General features: G+C 48.0%; 1 protein-coding gene across 4 annotated transcripts in view; it reads left to right on the forward strand.

Moving 5' to 3' along the window:
• The window catches only part of pcbp4 (poly(rC) binding protein 4), a 77,160-nt gene that overhangs the window by 21,389 nt on the left and 39,329 nt on the right, over nucleotides 1–16,442 (forward strand). For 3 of the 4 annotated variants that reach the window (XR_015112212.1, XM_086200444.1, XM_086200445.1), the window contains one exon: nucleotides 8,952–8,998. The exons of the other annotated variant lie outside the window; for it this stretch is intronic. The gene's annotated coding sequence lies outside the window, so the exon portion shown is untranslated. The remainder of the gene's footprint in view (nucleotides 1–8,951; nucleotides 8,999–16,442) is intronic. 4 annotated transcript variants of the gene reach the window in all.

Here is a 16,442-nt window from a genome sequence, read left to right on the forward strand (position 1 = left end):
GGAAGTGGTCATGTCAGGGATGAGGTGTGTTTGTAGTCCAACAGGAAGTGGTCATGTCAGGGACGAGGTGTGTTTGTAGTCCAACAGGAAGTGGTCATGTCAGGGACGAGGTGTGTTTGTAGTCCAACAGGAAGTGGTCATGTCAGGGATGAGGTGTGTTTGTAGTCCAACAGGAAGTGATCATGTCAGGGACGAGGTGTGTTTGTAGTCCTACAGGAAGTGGTCATGTCAGGGACGAGGTGTGTTTGTAGTCCAACAGGAAGTGGTCATGTCAGGGACGAGGTGTGTTTGTAGTCCTACAGGAAGTGGTCATGTCAGGGACAAGGTGTGTTTGTAGTCCAACAGGAAGTGATCATGTCAGGGACAAGGTGTGTTTGTAGTCCAACAGGAAGTGATCATGTCAGGGACGAGGTGTGTTTGTAGTCCAACAGGAAGTGGTCATGTCAGGGACGAGGTGTGTTTGTAGTCCAACAGGAAGTGGTCATGTCAGGGACGAGGTGTGTTTGTAGTCCAACAGGAAGTGATCATGTCAGGGACGAGATGTGTTTGTAGTCCAACAGGAAGTGATCATGCCAGGATGAGGTGTGTTTGTAGTCCAACAGGAAGTTGACATGTCCTGGTTCCTCCACCAACAGGAAGTGGTCATCTCCTGGTTCCTCCTCCAGTAGCCAATGGGATTGCTCCATGTGATTGTGGTTAATTGAATCAGTAAATCAGCTCTGGGGTGCATCTAGAACTGAACTTCCCACATCCAGCAGTCTGGTATTTATTGGTGGATCCGATGCTAGAACTGAACCTTCAAACATCTCCAGCTGGTCTCAACCACAGATGAACCTCCTGACGTGGAGGTGAGGGAGTCAGATATTAAATAATGAGAATCTGTTTCTAGATTTTCTTAATCTTTCTCTCGATTCCTGTCCAATCAGGTTGGCTTCCCCCTCGTTCATCAGGTGTGCGTCTATGAGCTGTGCGCTGCACTGATCTCTTCATCCACATGATTGAACCAACCAACACTCTTCATTGGACACTATTTCACTACACTACATTACAGCCACTAGATGGCGTCTTACACATCAGGTACAGTAGGTCGTTCTACTCAGGAGAATGGTCTCATTGTAGAACAAGCAGTTTTCAAAAGTGACCCTATGGGATACTGGTTCCATCTCTACGACTCCACTTCACTAATTTTAGGAGAAAAAGGCTGAAGACAGTGATTGGTTTTTCGTCAGGCAGGAGTGAAGTGGATAATTAGAGGGATTTCTTTGTGAGAGCAGTTCAGGTGCTACTCAGAATAATGTACTGCTGCTGGAGAGTCGGATCAATGGCGAGGAAACAACGGGGGGGGGGGGGGATTAAAGTCAAGCTTGAGCTGGAGAAAATCAATGCTTGGGATTTTTCCAGATAACATCAGGAGCAAATGTGAGGGACCATTTATGAACTGAAGTCTTTGTTGTTAAACACAAACGTGAGCATCAGCTGTGGTCACAACCCTTCGATTCCTGGAAGACTGACATCAGCTGCTGAAGGACTAACTGAGTGGTGGAGCCAAAGAAGAGCTCATGGGGGTGGGGGCTGTTGGCCTTTCCACCATATTGGTTTTTCAGAAGGGGGCCTGGCTGTTGATGAGTTTTTCAGGTCTTTCTTGTTGGATTCTTTCAGTACATTCTTCATTTATCCAGGATTTATCTGTGTTAGCATCAGCTAGCTCAGGTCCAGGTTGGGTTAGCTTAGCACAGTGGCTGGTAGTGGGAGGGAAGTGGGCTGCACGGTGGTGCAGTGGTCAGCACTGTTGCCTCACTGCAAGACGGTTCCGGGTTTGAGTCCCGGCTCAGGCACGGGATCTTTCTGGGTGAGTCTCCATGTTCTCCCTGTTCCTGCTGGGTTCTCTCTGGTACTCCAGCTTCCTCCACAGTCCAAAGACATCAAGAGGGGACCAGGTTAATCCAGACTCTAAATTGACCGTAGGCGTGGCTGGGAGAGCCAATGGTTGTCTGTCTCTATGTGTTGGCCGTGCCATGGACTAGTGACCTGTCCAGGGGGAAGGCTGCTGGGATAGGCTCCAGCCCCCCCGCGACCCTGAATAGGAGTAAGCGGAAGACAACGAATGGATGGATGGATGGATGGGTGGGAAGTGTTAGCATCAGCTAGCTCAGGTCCAGGCTAGTTAGCTTAGCCCAATGGCTGGTAGTGGGTGGAAGTGTTAGCATCAGCTAGCTCAGGTCCAGGATGCTGGTGTGTCCAGCAGGAATCCTCCTCCTCCTCCTCATCATCAGTAGCAGCAGTCGCTCTTCTAGTCCTCAACAAACCTTTGGTTCTGTTGACCCAAGTTCCAATGGAGCTTTGGAGGTGCTGCGTCAAATCACTGCGCCCAGTCAGGAAAGTAGTTCCGGCTACATGTCTGTGACTTGTAATGTAAAAAAATATTTTATAACATTATACTATATAATTTTATAATATCAAAATAATACTTCATAATATACATATGTATGTGTATATATATATTATGTGTGTGTGTGTGTGTGTGTGTGTGTGTGTATTATATAAAAGGAAACAGTTGAACTTGTATCTGTGATTGGGCTGCTCAACAGAACATTCACATTTCTGTCTCGTCCTCTTCACTTCTACGTGATTCGTTGTGCAGCAGTTTCCATCTCAATGATCAGTCATGGGTGTCATTGTGATCAGACGCAGATGAAAACTCCCGTATGGCAGCACAGGTGCTGAGGTGTTTGCCAGGGGGCGGTGGTCCTCTGAGTCGGCTCAGGCAGGCACACGTCCTCCTCTATTGAAGCCGATTGCTCGGATTGTTCCTGTTGTCTGCTTCATTAACCTTGAAAGTGAATATGGTCATTAATTCCTCCGAGCGAGGGAGTTGAAACTGGCCTGGACACAGTGGCTCTTCCCTGGTGTTGCCTTTGATTGTGAAGTTGGGATTTTGGTTCGTACAAGAAGGTGAAATCGAGTGAAAGAAGGAGAGACTCGGGTTTTTCTTTTTTATGTCTTTAATTTGATACACAGAATGTACATGACCTGTTTAACCGTAACAATGAGCATCAGAGAGGAACTGGAGGTGTCAACTCTCAGCTGACGCGCACGTTTAAAAGGTCACAGACCCTGGAGGTCGTCTGAGTCTGGGAGTCGATCCGATCTCTTCCTGTCTGTGTAATAAAGACAATCGTCCTGTCTGAGGACATCAACGAATTTTGTCTGACATTCTCTAAAGACGACCCCCCCCCTCCATATATATATATATATAGGTCTCTCTCTGTGTCTCTCTCCCTGTGTCTCTTTCTCTATCTCTCTCCCAATGTCTCTCTCTCTATCTCTCTCCCTATGTCTCTCTCTCTCTCCCTGTCTCTCTCTCTATCTCTCTCCCAATGTCTCTCTCTCTTTCTCTCTCCAAATGTCTCTCTCTCTATCTCTCTCCCTATGTCTCTCTCTCTCTCTCTCCCTATGTCTCTCTCTCTATCTCTCTCCCTATGTCTCTCTCTCTATCTCTCTCCCTATGTCTCTCTCTATCTCTCTCCCTGTCTCTCTCTCTCTATCTCTCTCCCAATGTCTCTCTCTCTATCTCTCTCCAAATGTCTCTCTCTCTATCTCTCTCCCTATGTCTCTCTCTCTCCCTATGTCTCTCTCTCTATCTCTCTCCCTATGTCTCTCTCTCTCTCTCTCCCTATGTCTCTCTCTCTCTCCCTATGTCTCTCTCTCTATCTCTCTCCCTGTCTCTCTCTCTCTCTCCCTATGTCTCTCTCTCTATCTCTCTCCCTATGTCTCTCTCTCTCCCTATGTCTCTCTCTCTATCTCTCTCCCAATGTCTCTCTCTCTCTCTCTCCCCTATGTCTCTCTCTATCTCTCTCCCTATGTCTCTCTCTATCTCTCTCTCTATCTCTCTCTATCTCTCTCCCTATGTCTCTCTCTATCTCTCTCCCTATGTCTCTCTCTATCTCTCTCCCTATGTCTCTCTCTCTATCTCTCTCCAAATGTCTCTCTCTCTATCTCTCTCCCTGTCTCTCTCTCTCTCCCTATGTCTCTCTCTCTATCTCTCTCCCTATGTCTCTATCTCTCTCCCTATGTCTCTCTCTCTCCCTATGTCTCTCTCTCTATCTCTCTCCCAATGTCTCTCTCTCTCTCTCTCTCCCCCTATGTCTCTCTCTATCTCTCTCCCTATGTCTCTCTCTATCTCTCTCCCTATGTCTCTCTCTATCTCTCTCCCAATGTCTCTCTCTCTATCTCTCTTTGTCTCTCCTCTGTTGCTCTCATCTTACAAAGTGAAAACGGAGCTCTCCAGAAATCCTGGTCACTCCTCCACCGTCCTGTGCTGGTGTCCGGCACAGGACGGTGGAGGATTGAGTGAGGGTGTAGGTCCGACTAAAACCTGCCTCCAATGAAATGGGCTCACATGTGCTGATGACACGCCACTTACACACGTGCATGTTAGTACAAAACACGCACACACGTGGATGGAGGGAGGATCATTGACGTTGCAGCTGAGGATTCTGTTGGTGGTTCGTTCACCGCCGTCGTCTGGTCTCAGTTTGTCTCCCAATTTGTCTGTGAAACAGCTGAGTGTGGCTGCCGTACAGCTGACTCACTCTCACACACACTCACTCTCACACACACTCACTCATACACACCCTCATACACACACACACACACACACTCACTCTCACACACACTCACTCTCACACACACTCATACACACACACACACACTCACTCTCACACACACACTCACTCTCACACACACTCACTCATACACACCCTCATACACACACACACACACACACTCACTCTCACACACACTCACTCTCACACACACTCATACACACACACACACACTCACTCTCACACACACTCACTCATACACACCCTCATACACACACACACACACACACTCACTCTCACACACACTCACTCTCACACACACTCATACACACTCACTCTCACACACACTCACTCTCACACACACTCACTCATACACACCCTCATACACACACACACACACACACTCACTCTCACACACACTCACTCTCACACACACTCATACACACTCACTCTCACACACACTCACTCTCACACACACTCACTCATACACACCCTCATACACACACACACACACACACACTCACTCTCACACACACTCACTCTCACACACACTCATACACACTCACTCTCACACACACTCACTCTCACACACACTCACTCATACACACCCTCATACACACACACACACACACTCACTCTCACACACACTCACTCTCACACACACTCATACACACACACACACACTCACTCACACACACACTCACTCTCACACACACACTCACTCATACACACACACTCACTCATACACACCCTCATACACACACACACATTCACTCTCACACACACACTCACTCTCACACACACTCACTCTCACACACACTCACTCATACACACACACACACACACTCACTCTCACACACACACTCACTCTCACACACACACTCACTCATACACACACACTCATACACACACTCACTCACACACACACACACATTCATACACACACAATCACACACACACATGCGCACACACACACACACACACTCATACACAGACATAATACACACACACGCATACACACACATAATACACACACAAAATACACACATATAATACACACATTCATACACACATACACACATGATACATACACTCACACACACTCATACACAGATAAATGTTCGATAACTTGATTAAGTGATTGTTGAACAATAACTGTGGCTAAATAAACTGCTATAACTGCTACGACTACTGCAACTACTACTATGACTGCTACTGCTACTACTACTGCTACAACTACTACTACTGCTACTACTACATCTACTACTACTGCTACTGCTACTACTCCTAATACTACTGCGAGTACTGCGACTGCCACTACGACTGCTACCACTCCTACTACTGTTGCTACTGTTACTGCTACTCCTACTACTGCTACTACTACTGCTACTACTACTGCTGCTACTGCTACTACTGCTGCTACTGCTACTACTTCTGCGACTGCTACTACAGCTACGACGACTACTGCTACTACTACTGCTACGACTACTGCTACGGCTTCTATTACTGCTGCCACTACTACTACGGCTACTGCTACTGTTGCTGCTGCTACTACTTCTGTGACTGCTACTGTTGCTACTGCTACTGCTGCTACTACTGCTACTACTCCTGCGTTAAACATGTGTGGCCATAACAGAGCAGAGCACTGCGAGGGCGCCGTGACCAGAGTGCGTTCTTCCTCAGTGGTGTTGTGGAATTCTTGGATTAAAAAATCCAGACAGCGTTTTGTTTCTTTTCTGCGTGCCGCGTGTTTCTGGCCTCCTCTCCTGTACACACTGTGTCCTGTGGGACTTTATCCAAGAATATTCTGGGAATATTTCCAAGAATTGACTGGAGTCTGGATGGAAATTATCTCTGTAACTCCACCTAAATCAAAGACACTACTGAGGTTTACGTTCCCACTTAATGAAGCTTTGAAGGAAGAGGTCATAACTCCTCCCCCTCATGTTAAACCCTTCACTCACCTTCCACCAGCAGCAAGAAGACGCAACCTTCACTTTTGGGTCACCCCTCCCTTAAATGAACAAAGGTGAAGGAGTGACTGAACAAAAGGTGCTAAGAAACTGAACCCCTAGAAGAGATTCCACAGTGAGACAATGACTCCAGAGACCGGGGTCACCCCTCCTCCCAGGGGGAACTGCCAGCCGTCAGCAGCTCTCCCCCTCCGCCCACTCTAGCTCTCCCCCTCCGCCTGCTCCGGCTCTCCCCCTCCAGCTCTCCCCTCCGCCCGCTCCAGCTCTCCCCCTCCGCCCGCTCCAGCTCTCCCCCTCCAGCTCTCCCCCTCCAGCTCTCCCCCTCCAGCTCTCCCCCTCCAGCTCTCCCCCTCCGCCCGCTCCAGCTCTCCCCCTCCAGCTCTCCCCCTCCGCCCACTCCAGCTCTCCCTCTCATCACCACCACCATCATCATCACCATCATCATCACCATCATCATCATCATCATCATCATCACCATCACCACCATCATCATCATCATCATCACCATCATCACCATCACCATCATCATTATTATCATCATCACCATCATCATCACCATCATCACCATCATCATCACCATCATCATCACCATCATCACCACCATCATCATCACCATCATCATCATCATCATCATCACCATCATCAACATCACCATCATCACCATCACCACCATCATCATCATCACCATCACCATCATCACCACCATCATCATCACAACCATCACCATCACAACCATCATCACCATCATCACCATCACGATCACCACCATCATCATCACCATCATCACCACCATAATCATCATCATCACCATCACCATCACAACCATCATCACCATCACCATCATCATCACCATCACGATCACCATCATCTCCATCATCACCACCATCATCACCACCATCATCATCACCATCACTATCACCACCATCATCATCATCACCATCATCACCACCATCATCATCACCATCATCATCATCACCATCACGATCACCATCATCACCATCATCTCCATCATCACCACCATCACCATCACCATCATCACCATCACCACCATCATCATCATCACCATCATCACCACCATCACCATCATCATCATCATCATCACCATCACCATCACCATCATCACCATCATCATCACCACCATCATCATCACCATCACCATCATCACCATCACCATCACCATCATCACCACCATCATCATCATCATCATCATCACCATCACCATCACCATCATCATCATCATCACCATCACCATCACCATCACCATCATCATCATCACCATCACCATCATCACCACCATCATCATCACCATCATCATCATCATCATCACCATCACCATCACCATCATCATCATCATCATCATCACCATCACCATCATCATCATCATCATCACCATCACCATCACCATCACCATCATCATCATCACCATCACCATCATCACCACCATCATCATCACCATCACCATCATCACCATCACCATCACCATCATCACCACCATCATCACCATCACCATCATCACCACCATCATCACCATCATCATCATCATCATCATCACCATCACCATCACCATCATCACCATCACCATCATCATCACCATCACCATCATCATCATCATCACCATCACCATCACCATCACCATCATCATCATCACCATCACCATCACCATCATCACCACCATCATCATCACCATCACCATCATCACCATCACCATCATCATCATCACCATCACCATCACCATCATCATCATCATCATCACCATCATCATCACCATCATCATCATCATCACCGTCATTTTACAGTCTGCTGACGTTCGACATGGCCAGAGTCTCCAGATGGAAGCAAATACGGAAAAAATCCTGATGAAAAGATATGTTGTTTAGATGGAGAGACAAAGATGGGGTGTGTGTGTGAGTGTGTGTGAGTGTGTGTGTGTGCGTGTGTGTGCAGGAGCTTAGACTTAATAAATAGTGAGACGTAAATGAGGCGAGGCAAATGAATTTGTGTTGCACATTTCACAGTCGCGCCAACCTGAATTGATTTATGCCGGCGGGAGGGAAGAGAACAAACGTCAGGAACAACAAAACCACCAGAAGAAGGACATTTTTGGTGGCGCGAGGCTCTCCGGACTCCAGGCTGAGGGTCACTGGGCTGAGTCACAACTGGCGTCCAACCAAATATTTGCTTATTCGCTCATCACGTCAGTTCTTTACTTGCTGTGTCAGACTGTTATTGAGACCCTCAGGGTCCCTGATGGTCCATGGTCCCTGGGCCCCTGCTAGAACTGATCAGTTGTGCCCGGGTCGTTGTTCAGTGATGAACTGTTTATAGTAGGCGTGTGAAGTCTGATCATGTGACCGCTGATGTCTCCGCCCTACAGGAATGTTCCAGCGATGCTACTGCGTCCAAACATCTGAGACAAAATCGGTAAGTACAAGATCCTGGAAGCTTCTTGGAGTCATGATTGTGTTGTTTCCATGGGAACGCCGGACTGACCCCACATCTCCAGTATCTAAATATTCTGGTCTGCACGGCTGAAACTTCCTGTGTAACTCTACTCCTGTTCCTCTGTTGTCTCACTGCATTTTTCTCTCTTTTTATCTCTCTGATGTTTCCTCCCCTCCCTCGCTGGCTTTTTCTTTAAGTCAAGTCCTACTCGTTCTCTTCATCTCTCTCTCTCTCTGAGCTGCCATTTAGAGCTTAAAGACAAAACCTCAAACAGCCCTGCACGTCCCCCTATTAGAGAAGCAGAAATCCGATGGATTTGGGTCAGACATGGTTGTTATTTTGCATCTCTGCTGTGTTTGAAAAGCCAAAACTTTATTGTGCCAAATCTGACCTTGATCGAACGCGTTTGTCTTTCAAGATTCAGGACATGTGATGAACTACTTTGGAATGCCAACATGCTGCTCGTGTCGGCGTCTCACTGTGGAAGCTGAAACTGTCTCTGTCCCACTCCAGCTGAGACGCTTCAGAGCTCATCGCCTGTCAGGGAGCTGCAGCTCTAATTAGGACCCGAGCACCAAATTACCAGACCCAGCTGATGTTATCGTGCTTCCACTGATTAAATTGCTCTTCATTTGATTTAGCATCAGTTAGTCAGTTGTGTTTTGTTCTGGACTTGCTGGAGCTGCAGCCTCTGCCCGCTGCAGTAACATCATCAGTCATCAGGGCTGGTTGGACCAGGACTGGTCACAGGGGTCACGGGTCACTGCTCGTTTACGTCTGTCAATCGAGCAGCTGTTGTTTATAGCTTAGCTTCTTCGATACAGCTAGCAGGCTAACTTCGCTTCGGGTTTGAACCTGACAGGGGGACGTATGTTGCACATTGACCTGGAGTTCTAGCTAGCTAGCAAGTAGCAACCTATAAGCTAAAGGTTTAGATAAAGATTTGGATGCTAACTACAGCGTGTCTGTGTAAAGGACAAACAAGAACATAAACAGGTTCTGGAATAGAACCTGGTTCATCTCTGTGAGGGCAGCATCGCCGCATCGTCCGTGATGAGTCACTTACAGAAATAAAAACTAGCCGAAGCTTCTTTTTTTTTAACCTCTTACAGCGGAATGATGAGGCAGACGCCTCCCGGAGCCGTGGGGGAGGTCTGGCTACGGGGGGCCTGCACTACCAAGATGAACCCACAAAGCTGATTCTTGCTAAATAGGCAGAGGGAAGCGGTCCCAGTGTGAAATGAAGCAAAGCCAGAGGCCTGTAGGTCTGGTGATGAATGGATGTGTAGCGGTGGGGTCGGGTCAGGATCTCAGCTGGATCATAACAACTGCTTGGGTTCTGTGGAGCATCTAATTTAATCAAGGGTCCATTACTGGCTTTACTTCCTGCCCGTTAGTCCCCAGAAAGCTCTCTGGCTGCCATCTGGCTTCCTCCTCCATCACATCACCAACTTTGACTCCGTGTTGGATTTTCTGTGTTTGTTCTCCAATTAATTACTTTATTGGGTTGTGTGTTTCATTTAGACAAGAAAAAACATGAAGCTTTGTTCTTTAAACCCCTGAATGTCTCAGCTGCAGCCGACATGATCCCCCACGTGGAAGTGCATGCTGGGGTGAAACCTGCAGCCTTAAACACTCCAGCAGCACCGCCGTGGCAGAGACGCACTTAGAGGATAGAGCATCGAGCATCACTGATGACAAGGAAACACGCACGCCAACACGTGGTGCAAGATTTCACATAAGTTTATATTTAATGTTGCATGAATTGTTGCAACTGATGGTGGCTCATTGTCGCGTCAGTCTGAAGTCCTTCGTCTGTATCGAGAAACACAGCCATCGTGAGAAGGTTCACCAAACCGATATCTTATTGTTATGAGGAACACGGCTCTCCTGCATACTCAGTTCCCATTGGTGAATCCAGCTGTGTTTAGTTCTTGGAATGTACAAGGATGAAAATGAGAAACTTGTGGTCAAACATGTCCGTTTGGCGTGTTTGGCCCCTCCCTTTCCGCCTCACATGTCATGAGCATCATTATTTGCTTGCTGAAAAATGGCTTGAATTTTCCTGCAGACAGAGACTGGATGAATCACTGGGAGTGGATGAGTTGAGTCGGTGGAAGCGCTGCTGTCAAACTGTTGATATATAAAAGCAATGGAGGACTGCTTTCCTCTGAGCATTCCAAAGGACTGAAACCCTCAAAGAGCAGAGTTACGCTGCATTTAGAGGACAAATCGACTTAAATGCAGGAGACAGTTGCACTTTACGACGTCTTCCTTGTTTGACAAATAAAACTCTTTATGATACAATGAATGATGGTGTTTTGGTCCGGTGACCTTCACACAGACTCGGCCTGTCAGCAGCATCAGGATTCATAACGGATCCTCCGCCAGCATCTTCGGTCAAGGCCGCAGCGGTGGGAGGAGAGCGCCTGATGATCTGGCACGCGTGACCTAAGTTACATATCTAGCACGAGACGTGTCTGTGTAATTCAGATGAAAGCTGCAGGTCAAGACTCATTCCTGCCACAAAAACCAGATCCTGGGTCAACTGCTGCCCCCATGTCGACCCACAATGAGCTCGGCTGCTTCAGGACTGCTGCACTATGAAACCACTTTCCTGTGCTAAATACTAGCAAATCCAAGCTAAAGACCTCGCCAGCCTGTTGGCTTTCACATAATTTTTTTTTTTTTACTGTATTTCAGGAAGTTATATGGGTCACATCACTTGTAAGCAGCTTACCTGTTAGCATTAAGCAAACACATTTATACACCTGACCATGAAAGGTAGGGAGTCCATGTGGCACAGCGTCACAAACGCCAGACTCGTATTCAGTGACATCACAACCAGCGACTCCAGCAGCTCATCAGAAACAGAAAACAGGAAGTGCATTAGTCAGGACGAGTCCTCCTCTCTAATTGAGACTCTGTAGATTTGCTCTCATTCCCCAAATTCTCTGTGAATGTCAGGTGTGATTACTGGCAGAGGAGTCGTATAGCAGCAGAATTAACGAAACCCAAGAGGAAAAACAGAAAGGAGTGTTTTCAAGATGGTGGCAGCCATGCGTATTATTCAGGGATGGTAATCCTCAGCAGTGATGAAAATAAAACCCTGACAGGCCCGTTGAGTCAAACATGTCGTTCAGATGAATAGAAAGGTAGGAGATGAGAAGGCGGCAGGTCTGTTTCCATGTTTATTCACCTTGTTGGCGTTGAGCCGAGTGATGAGATGGTTCAGCAGCGGCTGAGACCCTGAACAACAATGAAGGAAATCCCGACACGTTTGATGGACAGTCGACAATAGACGGGCAAAAGTAATTAAGCAGGGGGCCGGTTTGGTGTCAGCGCCAGAGCTTGTGACCGAGGCCTCGGCAGGTGATATGCAGATCCTGCTCTGGTATTTAAATCTCTCCTGGCTGCCAGACACTGACATTTGAATAAAGTCTGATTCTCTTTTTTCTGCGATGTCCCAAGAGACCCAAAAAAAATGTCACTGCTGTGTCCTGCATCACCTTTAGAAGAAGATTTCTCTCTGTCTGACTGTCTTTGTGTGTCCGTCTCTTTGAGCTCAAGACACCCGCATCTTTGTATCAAAGCGAATGATGAAGAATGCAGTGAAAAGGCGTGCATGGCTGATACATGTCCTGTCCACTAGAGGGCATTTCAAAATGAACCCTGAACATTTGGCATTCCCAACAGGTGAGCTTCCCCCTGGAGTCCAAGTGGACGTCAGGGCCAAATGTGAAAAAATTCCCACCAGGCGGTCCAGATGTTTTGTGTTAATGAGTAGATGTGAGGGCGGCCCGGTGGAGCAGTGGTCCTCCCTGTGGCCCCCAGCAAGAAGGTTGTGGGTGGAGCAGTGGTCCTCCCTGTGGCCCCCAGCAAGAAGGTTGTGGGTGGAGCAGTGGTCCTCCCTGTGGCCCCCAGCAAGAAGGTTGTGGGTGGAGCAGTGGTCCTCACTGTGGCCCCCAGCAAGAAGGTTGTGGGTGGAGCAGTGGTCCTCCCTGTGGCCCCCAGCAAGAAGGTTGTGGGTGGAGCCCCGGCTGCAGCACGGGGTCTTTCTGGGTGAGTCTCCATGTTCTCCCTGTTCCTGCTGGGTTCTCTCTGGTACTCCAGCTTCCTCCACAGTCCAAAGACATCAAGAGGGACCAGGTTAACCCAGACTCTAAATTGACCGTAGGCGTGGCTGGGAGAGCCAATGGTTGTCTGTCTCTATGTGTTGGCCCTGCCATGGACTGGTGACCTGTCCAGGGGGAAGGCTGCTGGGATAGGCTCCACCCCCACCACCCTCAACAGGAGAAGAGGGAGAAGATGGAGGGATGGATGGATGGAGTATTGCCATACGGTATAAAACTCTCTGACATCTCTGCCGTCGGGTTTCCGCCGTGTGCGCTTCCTCGTGCTTGTCCTGCACCTGTAATCTCAGGTGTGTGGCTTGTTGGTTGTTTCCTGTCTTCAACCTGTGACAGGAGCAGCTCGAGCAGCCATGTTTGCTCAAAGGTCCAATCAGCTTGGCCGTTGGAAGACACAGAGACATGGACAGGATTGTTTATGCAGCTTCCTTTTCCTTCCCTTTTCTGTAGTCTTATGTTTTTTTTCTGTGCTTTCTGTCATCAAATCCGTGTGTGAGTGTGTGTGTGTGTGTGTGTGTGTGTGTGTGAGTGTGTGAGTGTGTGTGTGTGTGTGTGTGTGTCCGTGTCCTGTTAGCCTCTCTCTGTGCAAGTGGTTTTGGCAGGCCTTTTTGTGTGTGCAAGCAGCACATGTTTTCCGCTCTATTTGTGAGTGAGTGAGAGAGAGGTGTGTGTGTGTAGTGAATGCATGTTTTCATGTGCTGTGTGTCCATACAAACAACCTAGAATGTGTTGTTGTGTATCAGTGAAAACTAAACATGATGATGTCATTACTGTCATTTACATGTCAGACACACACACACACACACACACGTGTGCGGCATGTAAAGTCTATGTAAAGAGTGTTTCAGAGTGGATGGGTTTGTCAGACCCAAACATTCGTCATTCGTTGGTTATAAAAATATTTCGTCAGCAGAGGCAGGCAGGTGAGTAACGCCGCCGCAGCAGGTGGTCCAGTGACATGGCTGCATCCCATCACTCACTGGTCAACACTGCTGATGTGCACTTGTATAAAGAATATAGATGAAAAGCTAGCAAGTACACTGAACAGGAGAGATCATTATCTATCAGGCCTGATCAATCAATCAGTGTTTGAGTGAGTCGCTCTGGAAACCTGTGAGATGTCTGACATGTTTGGGAAGCTCCGCCTCCTCGTGACTTCTGCTTGAATGTGCGAAAAAGTGTGAGCTTCAGTGTGAGATGGGAAAGACCACCAGCAGACAAAACCAGCTTCTCGCTAACAGATGTTTCGATGGCGTTCTGAGGTTGTACGACGTGTAGTTCAGGAATGTATACTGACATCAGACGTCTGTTCATGGAAAGGGCGATGCTAACCCTTCATACTGCAGGATCCTTGGTTCTGGGAAGTCTTGAGTCAGGAACCCGTCTCGACTGTGGGGACAATAGCTCTGATGGTCCTCTAGAACTGGACCAGGAGTCGGTGCTGTATTTGTCTTGTGTCGTTGTAAGTTTCTATTTTCAAGTCCAAAGTCTCTGACTTGCTTTCGCATTAGCATCTTGGCGTCACTTTATATTACAGTGTTAGCAGTAGCATCCTAGCATTAGCGTGTCCTCGTAATTACAGTGATTAAACAGCAGCAGCAGTTGGAGAGACTTGTTGCGTCGCTCTGTCTGCATCTCGCCCACCCCCTGGGCTTCAGAGTCAGTCCCTTAAAATTAAATCCCTCTCTTCCTCTTTTCTTCTCCCCTCCTCCTTTCTCTCTTTCTTTGTCTCTCGCTCATCGTCTTCCTCTTGCGAGACTTTTAAAATAGAGACTGATGTCATGCTTGGAGGACATTGACTCATTCATTTACACCAAATCATAAACCAACACTACCTCAACCTCACGGGGACAATATGACCGAACAGATTAATGTCCCCACGAAATGAGAAATGCCTGACACACACACACACGCACACACACACACACACACACACACACACGCACACACACACTCACTGGCAGTGATGTCACTCCCTCTCCCCTCCTCTCTCTCAGCCATGACATCATTGTCTGATGTGGTCAGTAGCAACACACCCATGTCTCTTCCGCCACACACACATTCCTGACACAATCAACCAAGAATTCATCGCCCCCTAGTGGCGGTGGTGGGTGTGACGAAGTGAATGAGGAAATCAGATGTAGGTTGTTTACAATTTATGAGCACAGGTCAAGCTGTAACTATGACAACGGAGGTGGTCGGTGACTTTTGCTGTCCTCTTGATGTGTTTGACCTGGAGGGGCGGAGCCTGAGCGAGGACAGAATGCATCACATTTGAGGTCCTTACAGAGCCACCTGGGGACAGGTTGATGTCCTCCTCCTAGTGAGTGGACCGGATCCCCACAGCTGTGGTCAGAACCTCCTTCAGAACCAGGTGAAGGGGAACTGTGAGGCCTGAGAAGTGACTGTGGCAAGGAGGCGGACATGTTTGGTGTCTGGCCACAGGACAGGAAGCTGCAGTAACTGGAGTCACATGATCAGATCTTTGATGAGAGACCCTGCCTAAATGTGTCATGACGCCACCTGGTGGTTACAGAAAGTAAACCTGCGGGTCTCTGTTGTCTACAGCAACATGACATGCAAGAAGTGTGTTGTCTAGCGCCACCCATTTAGCCTGAATGAGGTCATGTTTCACACACTGGGATGTGGGTGGGGTGTGGGGCTCCGCCCATTGCTGCTTTAATTGATTTCCAATGCCACGCCGATGACATGTACAGGTTGTCGTGACACCTTGACGCGCCTGCTGCGCCTGACACAATCTTGACTTGGACAGAAAGGATCCTTGGTCATTTCTCATGATTCTACATTAAATACAGCCAGTAAATCAGCCTGCTGCCATTTTAATCCAATCAGCTTTAAGAATGAGTTGTTGGCTCAGGATTTAATCCAATCAGTTTTTGAAAATGAGTTGTTGCTGGCCAGCATCAATCAAGCCGGCCCACCTGGTCATCGAGCCCAATAACCTGATTCGACTGTGTGAAGTATATTCAGATTATCTCTGGGTCCCTGAGTGTGTGTCTCTCTGTGTGCCATTTCATCTGTCACCTTCATTACACACACACACACACACACACACACACACCTTTGACTCCGCCGTCATTTTTATCTGGACCGTTTCCTTGGAGACAGGGAGGTAAAAGACTTCTGTGGCTGACGAGTCCTTTGGGAAACTTTGAGTTGTCAGGTTGGGATTTACGAGACGAGTGCTGGTCATCGTCCAGGAGCGTCGGCCGCTGGCGTGACTGTCCTGACCCCGGATCGGTCACGTTCAGTTTTGGAGACTTCAGTGACAC

The sequence above is a fragment of the Aulostomus chinensis genome, chromosome 3 (genome assembly GCF_037954235.1).
Source record: "Aulostomus chinensis isolate RoL2024-O1b breed Wild chromosome 3, RoL_Achi_v1.0, whole genome shotgun sequence".
Lineage (NCBI taxonomy): Eukaryota > Metazoa > Chordata > Actinopteri > Syngnathiformes > Aulostomidae > Aulostomus > Aulostomus chinensis.